Source organism: Gymnodraco acuticeps, unplaced genomic scaffold, assembly GCF_902827175.1.
Source record: "Gymnodraco acuticeps unplaced genomic scaffold, fGymAcu1.1, whole genome shotgun sequence".
NCBI lineage: Eukaryota > Metazoa > Chordata > Actinopteri > Perciformes > Bathydraconidae > Gymnodraco > Gymnodraco acuticeps.
Genome location: NW_022991216.1, coordinates 5253731 through 5264093, shown reverse-complemented (window position 1 = coordinate 5264093; position 10363 = coordinate 5253731). Strand labels below are relative to the sequence as shown.

General features: G+C 41.5%; 1 protein-coding gene across 10 annotated transcripts in view; it reads left to right on the top strand.

Moving 5' to 3' along the window:
* Window positions 1-108: 108 nt before the first annotated feature.
* The window catches only part of LOC117561383 (membrane-associated phosphatidylinositol transfer protein 2-like), a 61919-nt gene continuing 51664 nt past the window's right edge, over window positions 109-10363 (top strand). For 7 of the 10 annotated variants that reach the window (XM_034238710.1, XM_034238709.1, XM_034238708.1 and 4 more), the window contains exons 1-2: window positions 109-396; window positions 9365-9426. The gene's annotated coding sequence lies outside the window, so the exon portion shown is untranslated. The remainder of the gene's footprint in view (window positions 397-9364; window positions 9427-10363) is intronic. The other 3 variants (XM_034238704.1, XM_034238702.1, XM_034238703.1) reach the window with 3 other exon arrangements.

Sequence of the window (10363 nt, the reverse complement as noted above, 5' to 3'; positions counted from 1 at the left end):
CCTGCAGGCGGCAGTGCACCACGGGGGGGCGCCCCTCTTCTTCATGTTCTGCAGGAGGATGTGCTGTCTTCTTCTGATGTAACTGTTAACCTGATCTGTGCTCAGACACCGGCGACACACCGGAGCTCACACACACTGGAGCTCACACACATCGGACACACACAGCACACCGTGTTTAGTGATGGAGCTGCAGCGGGGAGGGTGGGACTGACAGGTCGACACATGAACGCTCCGAGCGGGGGACTACAGGACGAACAGCGGTCCCCCTCCAGCGCAGAAAATAAACACCATCACCGACGATATCCTCACTGGGCGTCTCGTGGGAAAATACACCTTTCTCTGACAGCGATGTTGTATTATGTGGAGATCCAGGTGAATAACAGGGACTAGCTGCAGGTGAGACCCTCCTGATGTTGTGTTGTTTATCTGATAACACGCTGTCAACACTGATTAACTCTCAGGCTTCACGTTAATTAGGCAGACTGACACGATGCAAATGTTAATTATCTCCTCCAGTATTTGTGGGAGTGTTGGCATTAGCTGCAGTGGTCAGGTGACATCCATCGTTGTAGCTTTCCTTGAACCAAAACAGCTGATCAATAGCATCTATATCTCATTGTGGTTGTTTGGTTATTATATTGTGTGTGTTTATGTGATGTGCATTCAGTCTCACACAGCACCCTCTGGCAGGGAGATAGCATGTTGCATAAACCTCCTATGTTGTACTTAAAAGAGAGAGGGACGTTCTATCTCTGCATACGTAACACCCAATAAGCCGTATAATGTCCGGTATACATCGGCTTTAAATAAAGTATACTTCAATGTGCACAGATGGATTTGAGTAAATCCTCTTCACCCAACCCTCTGTATGCACCATCATTTCCCTACAGCAGACTATACACAGCCCCAGATTCACTCACCATCACAACTACATTAGGACTCTGGGTTCCTGTACAAGACAGGGTCACAACATGCAGGACTCAAAAAGGGTGGATATGTTGCTTATTTGGTGCACATTTCTGAGAAATCAACCAACCAGACTAACAGTATAGCTGCGTTAAGATAAAGACTAATGTTAGCATTGATTTGGACACTAGTCATGCTTTTCATTTGCAAGAAAAAAGCATTATCCGTTTAGACTGGAAGATGTTATGAGAAATACCATTCACCCCACAAGGAAGACTTTATACTGCTTGTTTTTGGCTAATCTACAGTACAAATATGTTACATGTATGGTTCACAAAAGACAAAGAAAAGTAGCAAATATGAACATTCAGGAAGCTGAAAGAAAGAATAAACAAATATTTGAGTTTTAGATGAATTAATACAAATGTAAGCATCCCCCCTGCAGCAGGCCATCTGAGTTCATCACACATAATTAGCTATTTTTTACATTATATTTCTTGAAATTGTGACTTCCTCTTTCACATTTCCCCCCTCCTTTCCTACCCTCTTTCTGTAAAGCACAATATAAATAATTTGACTTTCTCTCATATTAACTGTCTGAAGTTTGACCTATCCTAGAAGTTGTCCTATACATCCTGCTCAATGCAGGCCTCCACTGGGCTGGAGCTATTCTCAGACTGAAGGTGAACACATTAAAGAGCTGCTGTGGTGTGTGTGATTCACACTGAGCCTGAAACCTATATAGATGGATGATGCAGAGGGGCCAGAACTTTCTAGGAAGAAACACTTTACCCCTTGAAAAAGTTTCGCAGAGCTTAAAATAATCAGTGTTAGCGCATTTTCAGTAATGCAAATATAACATGTATCTTACTCTAGATAACCACATTCATTTGATAATAATTCTAACTGTAGATACAGTTTAATTGAGTAAAACAAGCCTGAGTTCTTAGCCTTTGAGCAAAAAGATACCATCAGCTTGCTAACATGCTAACAAATATAGTGCTAATACACTGAACAAAAATATAAATGCAACACTTTTGTTTTTGCTCCCATTTTTCATGAGATGAACTCAAAGATCTAAACATTTTTCTATATACACAAAATAACCATTTCTCTCAAATATTATTCACAAATCTGAAAAGATCTGTGATAGTGAGCACTTCTCCTTTGCCGAGATAATCCATCCCACCTCACAGGTGTGGCATATCAAGATGCTGATTAGACAGCATGATTATTGCACAGGTGTGCCTTAGGCTGGCCACAATAAAAGGCCACTCTGAAACATGCAGTTTTGCTTTATTGGGGGGGGGGGGGGGGGGGGGGTCCGAAAACCAGTCAGTATCTGGTGTGACCACCATTTGCCTCACGCAGTGCAACACATCTCCTTCGCATAGAGTTGCTCAGGTTGATTGTGGCCTGTGGAATGTTGGTCCACTCCTCTTCAATGGCTGTGCCAAGTTGCTGGATATTGGCAGGAACTGGAACACGCTGTCGTATACGCCGATCCAGAGCATCCCAAACATGCTCAATGGGTGACATGTCCGGTGAGTATGCTGGCCATGCAAGAACTGGGATGTTTTCAGCCTCCAGGAATTGTGTACAGATCCTTGCAACATGGGGCCGTGCATTATCATGCTGCAACATGAGGTGATGGTCGTGGATGAATGGCACAACAATGGGCCTCAGGATCTCGTCACGGTATCTCTGTGCATTCACAATGCCATCAATAAAATGCACCTGTGTTCGTCGTCCATAACATACGCCTGCCCATACCATAACCCCACCACCACCATGGGCCACTCGATTCACAACATTGACATCAGAAAACCGCTCACCCACACGACGCCACACACGCTGTCTGCCATCTGCCCTGAACAGTGAAAACCGGGATTCATCCGTGAAGAGAACACCTCTCCAACGTGCCAGACGCCATCGAATGTGAGCATTTGCCCACTCAAGTCGGCTACGAGGACGAACCGGAGTCAGGTCGAGACCCCGATGAGGACGACGAGCATGCAGATGAGCTTCCCTGAGACGGTTTCTGACAGTTTGTGCAGAAATTCTTTGGTTATGCAAACCGATTATTGCAGCAGCTGTCCGAGTGGCTGGTCTCAGACGATCTTGGAGGTGAACATGCTGGATGTGGAGGTCCTGGGCTGGTGTGGTTACACGTGGTCTGCGGTTGTGAGGCCGGTTGGATATACTGCCAAATTCTCTGAAACGCCTTTGGAGACGGCTTATGGTAGAGAAATGAACATTCAATTCACGGGCAACAGCTCTGGTGGACATTCCTGCTGTCAGCATGCCAATTGCACGCTCCCTCAAAACTTGCGACATCTGTGGCATTGTGCTGTGTGATAAAACTGAACATTTCAGAGTGGCCTTTTATTGTGGCCAGCCTAAGGCACACCTGTGCAATAATCATGCTGTCTAATCAGCATCTTGATATGCCACACCTGTGAGGTGGGATGGATTATCTCGGCAAAGGAGAAGTGCTCACTATCACAGATTTTTTCAGATTTGTGAACAATATTTGAGAGAAATGGTTATTTTGTGTAGATAGAAAATGTTTTAGATCTTTGAGTTCATCTCATGAAAAATGGGAGCAAAAACAAAAGTGTTGCATTTATATTTTTATTCAGTGTAGGTTATTCATTTATTCTCATGCAAGGTTTAGTTTTGTTAGCATGCTAATTAGCAGGAAACACAACATACAGCAAAGGCCAATACAATAGGAGTTCATGAATCTTGTCATACACCAAAGTAAAGGAATGTAAATAACAATTTAAAATGTAAAAATTAACTGACAAAGGTTCACCAAAGTCAGTATGATTCCACATTTCAAAATTATGAAAGTTTTAACAAAATGTCTTGAAAATTCATCTAGTTGTTAATGGATTGACCTTTTCTTAAATATGAGGAATAGCTGCTTTTGCTTTATTTTGATCAGTAAAATACAAATATTTGAAATTGTAAAAATATGTTAAATCATTAGAAAAACATCACTTTGGGTTTTGGGATAAACATTCTCATCAGCAGCAATTCATCTAGTAGTTCTTGAGATATTGATACCAAACTCAACATTTCCGCCTTGTTGTGGCACTAAAGGGAACATCAGGGGATCATGAAAGTTATAAGGGTTCATCCTTGGGGTACCGTGAATGCCTGCACCACATTTCACCTCAATCCATCCGATAGTTGTTGTAATTTCAGTCTGAACCTGAGTGGCGCACCATCCACAAACCGACCTTTCCTTGGAGCCGTGCTGCTATCATGGCTAAAAATCTTGGGTGTTATCCAAAGATTTGACTTGCTAATTGAAGTAGTATCATATCATCTCCACTATCACCACAACCATCAGATCCACTGCATGAGGTTCTGTTTCCTCCCATTTCAGGATCAGTGTGCATGATTTGAATGTGTGTGGTGGGGGACTGAAAGAAGATGGAGCCTCGCAGGATCTGATTATCGGGCCAAAATGATTAGGTTTGCTTTAATGAATGCTGTTAGGAAGTGGCCACCGCAGAAAGAATGAGTCATGGTATTGATTGCCGCCCCCTCCTTCACTTGCTCCTTCTCCCCCGTCTACCAATCCATCCTTACTTCTATATCTCACTCCTTTTTAAATCAATCTTCTCCCTTCTCGTGGAACATGCCAGGTTTTTTCCTCCAAAGCTACGTCAGACAGGTTTTTTGAGGAGGGTTGGCATGCAGCCGGACCGAGCGTTGCATACTAATAACTGCATGACTCGCTCAGCGCTACAGTCTGGATGAGAGAGGAGGGGGAGGTAGGGAGGATGGGGAGGGGGTCTTGTCACGAGATGCCACGTCATCACAGTGTGTGGAATCTATTTTTAGCAGGGTAAACAGAGGGATTCCAGCCCACTGATCATGGCTTCACAGTGCGTGGAGGCAGACTGTAGTGTTGCACTTGGATGTGAATGGAAAACATTTCTTTTTAGTCCTGACGGTTTGCCTACAGCGTCACTCTCTCTCCTCCCACCGCCTCGGCCTGTCAGGGAGAAACACTGCGCCACAAATAGACGGAAGATCTGCCCATCTTTCGCTTTCTGCTCCTTATTGTGCCTCACATGCATGGACACATGCACAAGCCTCACATAGGAAATAATCTAGCATGCAGAAGTGAAAGTAACCAACATTAAGAGCTTTAGTTGTGAGGATATCAGAGGCTGTTATGCAGTCATACAGTACAAAGTAAAACCAGATAAATGACATAATATAACATATATAATATACACTACAACATGAAGTGTAGGTGTCTAACTTGACGCCATACATTAATGAGAAGCTCCTAATCGTTACATTATTATTACCATTAATCATTGCGCCATTCTAAAAATGTTGCACCTGTGAGCTCTTTTTATTTTCATACATAATATTTGACATATTGTTTTGGTCTAAATGTCTATTTTGTATTTTAAGATTTAAGAAAATGTACAATTCAGTGCACAAAATATGCATTTCATGTTAATGTCCTTAACCCAAAAGTCCTTTGGGTCTGTATTGCAAATCATCTGGTTTTATTTTGAAATCTATATATTTTTCAGAATTATAGTCCAACGATCTGCTTTATTGTTGCTTCTTTTAAGCTCCAGAAGTTTATTTACAGAACTACATGTAATCAATGATGGATGCATTTATTTTATTTTCAAAAAGTTGTTTTTCTGTGATTTAATACAGCAGACACTGAGAAAGACTGAATTACATATATACAGCAATTATAATACATTTAAACACGCATTTTCCACATCCAGAGAACAGTATAGTTTGCTAATAATGCAGTATTTTTTATATTATGCTATTCCCTTTGTCACTTAAGTACAAGGCTTTGTATTTCAGCCCCGGTGCTCCCAGAAGAAGCTGCATATAGACTCACATTAACAGGGTTTCCAGCGGGCAGTCAGAGGGTGCCCTTCTAGATAAGCTAAAAATAGATCCATACCTTCATGACGTCCCCAGTTGCTCCGGTGGAGGGGGGGGGGGGACATGTGAGACCGAGGATGGGGGAGTGGTATTGTTCTGAGAATCCAAAGCTAGAGCTGTCATGTTTGGCCACGTTGGCAGTGCTCATGCGGTTTGTTTGAGCACTTCCTCTAATTAACAATCGCCGGGCTTTGTTCAGGTCCAGCGAGGCGTTGTGTCCTCATCAAATATTCAGACGCACCATGTTCAGTAGTATGGATGAGGAAGAGCAACCTGCTTACCTGATACTTTGAGCGTCGCTCTGTTAGTTAAAGTCATCTCTGTGCATCGCTTCCCTCGGACTCACTGACGTGCTCTGCAAGTGGAGCTTTGAGATAAATACTGATAATAGTTTTAAAGGGGCCCTAATATGCTTTCCCTTTCCTTTAGTCCGTTCAAAAAGTGTTTGTGTATGTAAAAGATCATCCCTTGGACTCCTTTGTTTACTTCCGTAACATAGTGACATTGATTGATTGATTGAAAAGTTTATTAACAGCTTGTATATTGGGTACAGTACAGTACATCACTAAGTAACATGTGCTTCTATTGGCTAGCGCTCCAACACATTGTACGTGATAGGCTAAGGGGCGGAACATCTCTAAGTGGTTGACTAATCACAACAGAGCCGGCCAGCAAACCAATCAGAGCAGACTGGGTTCTGGTTTCAGACAGAGGGTGAAAGGCAGAAAAAGGCAGAATGAGAAAAATAAAGCACTTTTTGAACATTAAAGCATCTAAACCTGTAACGTAGAGGCACACAAAATATTCTTTCTTTTACACATTGCTAATGGCTGATTGGATTCAGATCACAGCTCCTCCCTTTTTATGATGGCTTCTTATTGTAACTAAGCATTTGCCTTTTGAACGTCTGGAACCCAGCAGGAGCTAATTTGCAACTACAGCAACAATTTGCCTACTATTTGCATTTTCCAGCTATTCATCACTTTTCAAAGCTCCTGTCAAATGAAAAAGATGGCAAGTGTTTTTCTGTAAATTTACAAAATGCATGACAATCCATATAATCATTGTTGAGATATACAAACAGTTAACAGACAGTTTTTGATCTGATGACTATGCTACAACAAAAAGGATATTACAATTCATCCTGAGGAGAATGTGAATGTGTTCCAAATGTCATGACAATTCAAACATAGTTGAGATGTATCCAAAGACTCAATGTGGATTTAGACACAATATTGTGACGAATTGTTTTTAGATTCACAATATGAAACTTCATAGATGGTGTTTTTGCTGTTACTATCCTGTGTTTCTGCTACCACAACTGGCAGCACAATACAACGCAAAGCCCAAACATGACATTTGAAGCGGGGACTGTAATGTTACAAATAACTCTTTAGCGTTAATGTCTAAGACTAAAATGTACAAAACCCATACTGGACAACACCATGTTAGTGACCTGTCAATCACAAGGTAACCCTGCCCTAAAGCATACCCTTCTTTATTGTTTATTTTACTCTAAATGGGACCATCACTTATGAATTGACATTATGCTGTATTAAAGAAGACTTGAAATTACCAATGGAGAATTAACTCATGTATAAATTACTTTATGAGGGAATTAATCAATTGAGAAATAGGAGTAGATAAAGATTTTAGAACAATATTAAAGGGAACGCAGGTTTTGCACATTGGCTTTTTAGACCTGGGTATCATGAACGCATGTATCACATTTGATGGTAATCCATTCAATAGTTGCTGAGATATTTCAGTCTGGACCAAAGCGATGGACCGGGTTTGTAATGATTTTGTGAGTGAGTGATACATCTTCTCTCAGACGTTATAAATGTGAGCAATCAAGAGATGAATCTGTAGTCTTAATAGATGCTTAATCCTGGTGACAGGACCGGGTGTCCCTGCAGAGCGTCCCCCCTGCCTCCCCCACTGTATATTAGCCAGCCTCGGAGGCCTGGAGCCGGGCCAAACAGTAATGGTATTGGCCCCGGAGAGTGGAGCTTCCCCTCCTTATATCTCCTTCTAAATCTCCTCAGCTAAATGACCTGTATTCCTCTTCTGTCCTAATGTTTCCTTGTCTACTGTATATTAACATCAACCTGCCTCTGTGCTGTCCACCTCCACCTGCAGATCCTCTTATCGTGTGTGTTTGTGTGCATGAGTGCTCAGATGAGACTGTAAATGACCATGTGTTGATAGAGTTAATTGTGAGTTGTTGAAAGAGGCTTCTCTGATCTCAACCGCCTGCTGCTTCCCTCTGTTGGAGTTTCTCATGGATGTTTTTGATGTTGAAGGAATGCTTTTTTGCTGCTCAGCTCTGTACTCACTGACCTTGATTTCTATCTTATAGCCTTCATCACTTGACTTTTATCTGACACACATACATCTGTGATGTGCAGCTAGTATGTGTATCTTTTCTCTTGCAGTATTTCTTTACTTTGTGCCATTTATTATTGTTCTTCTTTGACTTGTCGAAGGACAACAGATGCAGTATATCCTAAAGCTATGTGACAGTGCATCAAATGGTGACATTTATGTGTACCGTTTTGTCTGATTTTTAAAAATATCTACTTTCAATTATTCAAACGGATATTGCAATTGCTTTTATGATTTATGATGTATTGATCATTTTGCATCATAATTGCCATTTTTGTTAAATGCAAAGATATTGATAAAACTGAATAAAGGTGATAATAAAAGAGATATTATACTGTATAATGTTGCATTTGCAGCTTGTTTTGCTGCTTTCCTTTCGTTATTTTAAAAGCTGCTCCTGCTGGTGACTTTAAATCTAAACTTAAAGAGAACAGTTATGTGTTTTTTTTCATCAAGGGCAGCCAGCGAAAATACATCTGTGACTTTCTGTTTCCTCATTCATAAAATGTTTATTTTTAAATGAGCGAACACCATTATAGACTGAAGCCCCAGATGAACAGTGTGCGGGGTGATTAGCCCCCCTCCCCCCCTCCCTCCCACAGACAGTGATGCATCGCCGCCATTTACCAGAACGCAGGAAAGCAGAGCAATTTGAGAAGCATCACAACTAACCCCTGCCTGCAGCCCCACCACCATCACGCTGCTCTCTGCCCCCCCCTCCACCTCCACCGCCACCCTGAGCTAAAAATAGCTCGCCCTCTCTCATCACCCAGCCATCACGTCAGGCTCACTCTCATTTGCTGCCTACGCCTCTTTTCATGTTGTGATGTTTTCAGAGTGTCAGATGTTCACATGAGCTGTTGTTGTTTGGCATACAGGCTTCCATCTGATCTTAAAGTAATGTTGTTTTAATAAATTATACTTTCTTTGATTTGATTCTGTTGCATTTCTTCTGTTCCTCAACCTTGATTGAGGAAGGAAGTTAGTTCGAAACATGACTTCTGGTATTTATGAAATATGAAGTGTGAGGTCTTTGAGGAAACACTCTTTTTTAGAGCTGTGTGTCAGATAGTAGAGCGTGCCTCGTTAAACTGACATGAGCATCTCTGCTGTTTCTCATTCACAGGAAGAAGGAGAGGAAACCATCGCTGGAGATGGACTGCAGGTCGGTGCTAACATCTCATAGCTGTGAGTTTGATGAAACAAACCTTCTCTGTCGGCTAAGCAGCAGTTGAGGAAGTATTCAGTTCCTTTTATCTAAATAAAAGCAACAATTCTACAATTTAAAAATACAGAATTGCCAGTAAAAGACTGACTGAAGCATTATCAGCAAATATAGTTAAAGTATCAAAGTAAAAGTCTCTTACCATTTTTCTTTTTCGAGAATATATCTAGTAAAATAGTAACTAGTGAATACAGCTATCAGGTATCAACATAGTGGAGTTTAACAAATGACTAAACTAATTTAACAATATTTGCATCTGGGACCATAACAACACAAATGTATTTTAAAAATGAATGGATTTTGGTCTGGAATAATAGTAATATAATAGTATGGTGGCAACATTTAGATCATAAATGACACGTAATTATTATTAACACTGTAATTGCCTACAAATTGAACAGTAGTTAAGTACAGTACTTGAGTAAATATACTTCCCAACACTACAGCTGGGATTATTTTCCAGCCATTTAGCCTTGCAACTCGGTGACATTATGATATTAAAATTCTGAACGCTGATAAGTAAATAAATAAAGATATCCATCAGGGATTTGAGCACATGCTGCAGCAGCCAGCGTGACGTCCTGATGAAATGCTGCCAGGGACAGCAGGAGCCGACGCACGGTAACATCCCACGCCGGCGTTTGATTCGAGCCGATGAGTAACAGGAGTGTCTGGTGAGCAGAGATGTGTTTGACACGGTCACAAATTAACAGCCGTTATAGTAGCAGATGTTCACATTGTGCAGCGGGACTGTGTGGCGTTGAGGGGTTGATTCTGTTAGCGTGTGTCCTGCTGATGCTCGGATAAAGTGTGTGTGTGTGTGTGTGTGTGTGTGTGTGTGTGTGTGTGTGTAGGGCGGAGTACCCATCAACAAGTCATTTTATTCTGAGGATGTACATC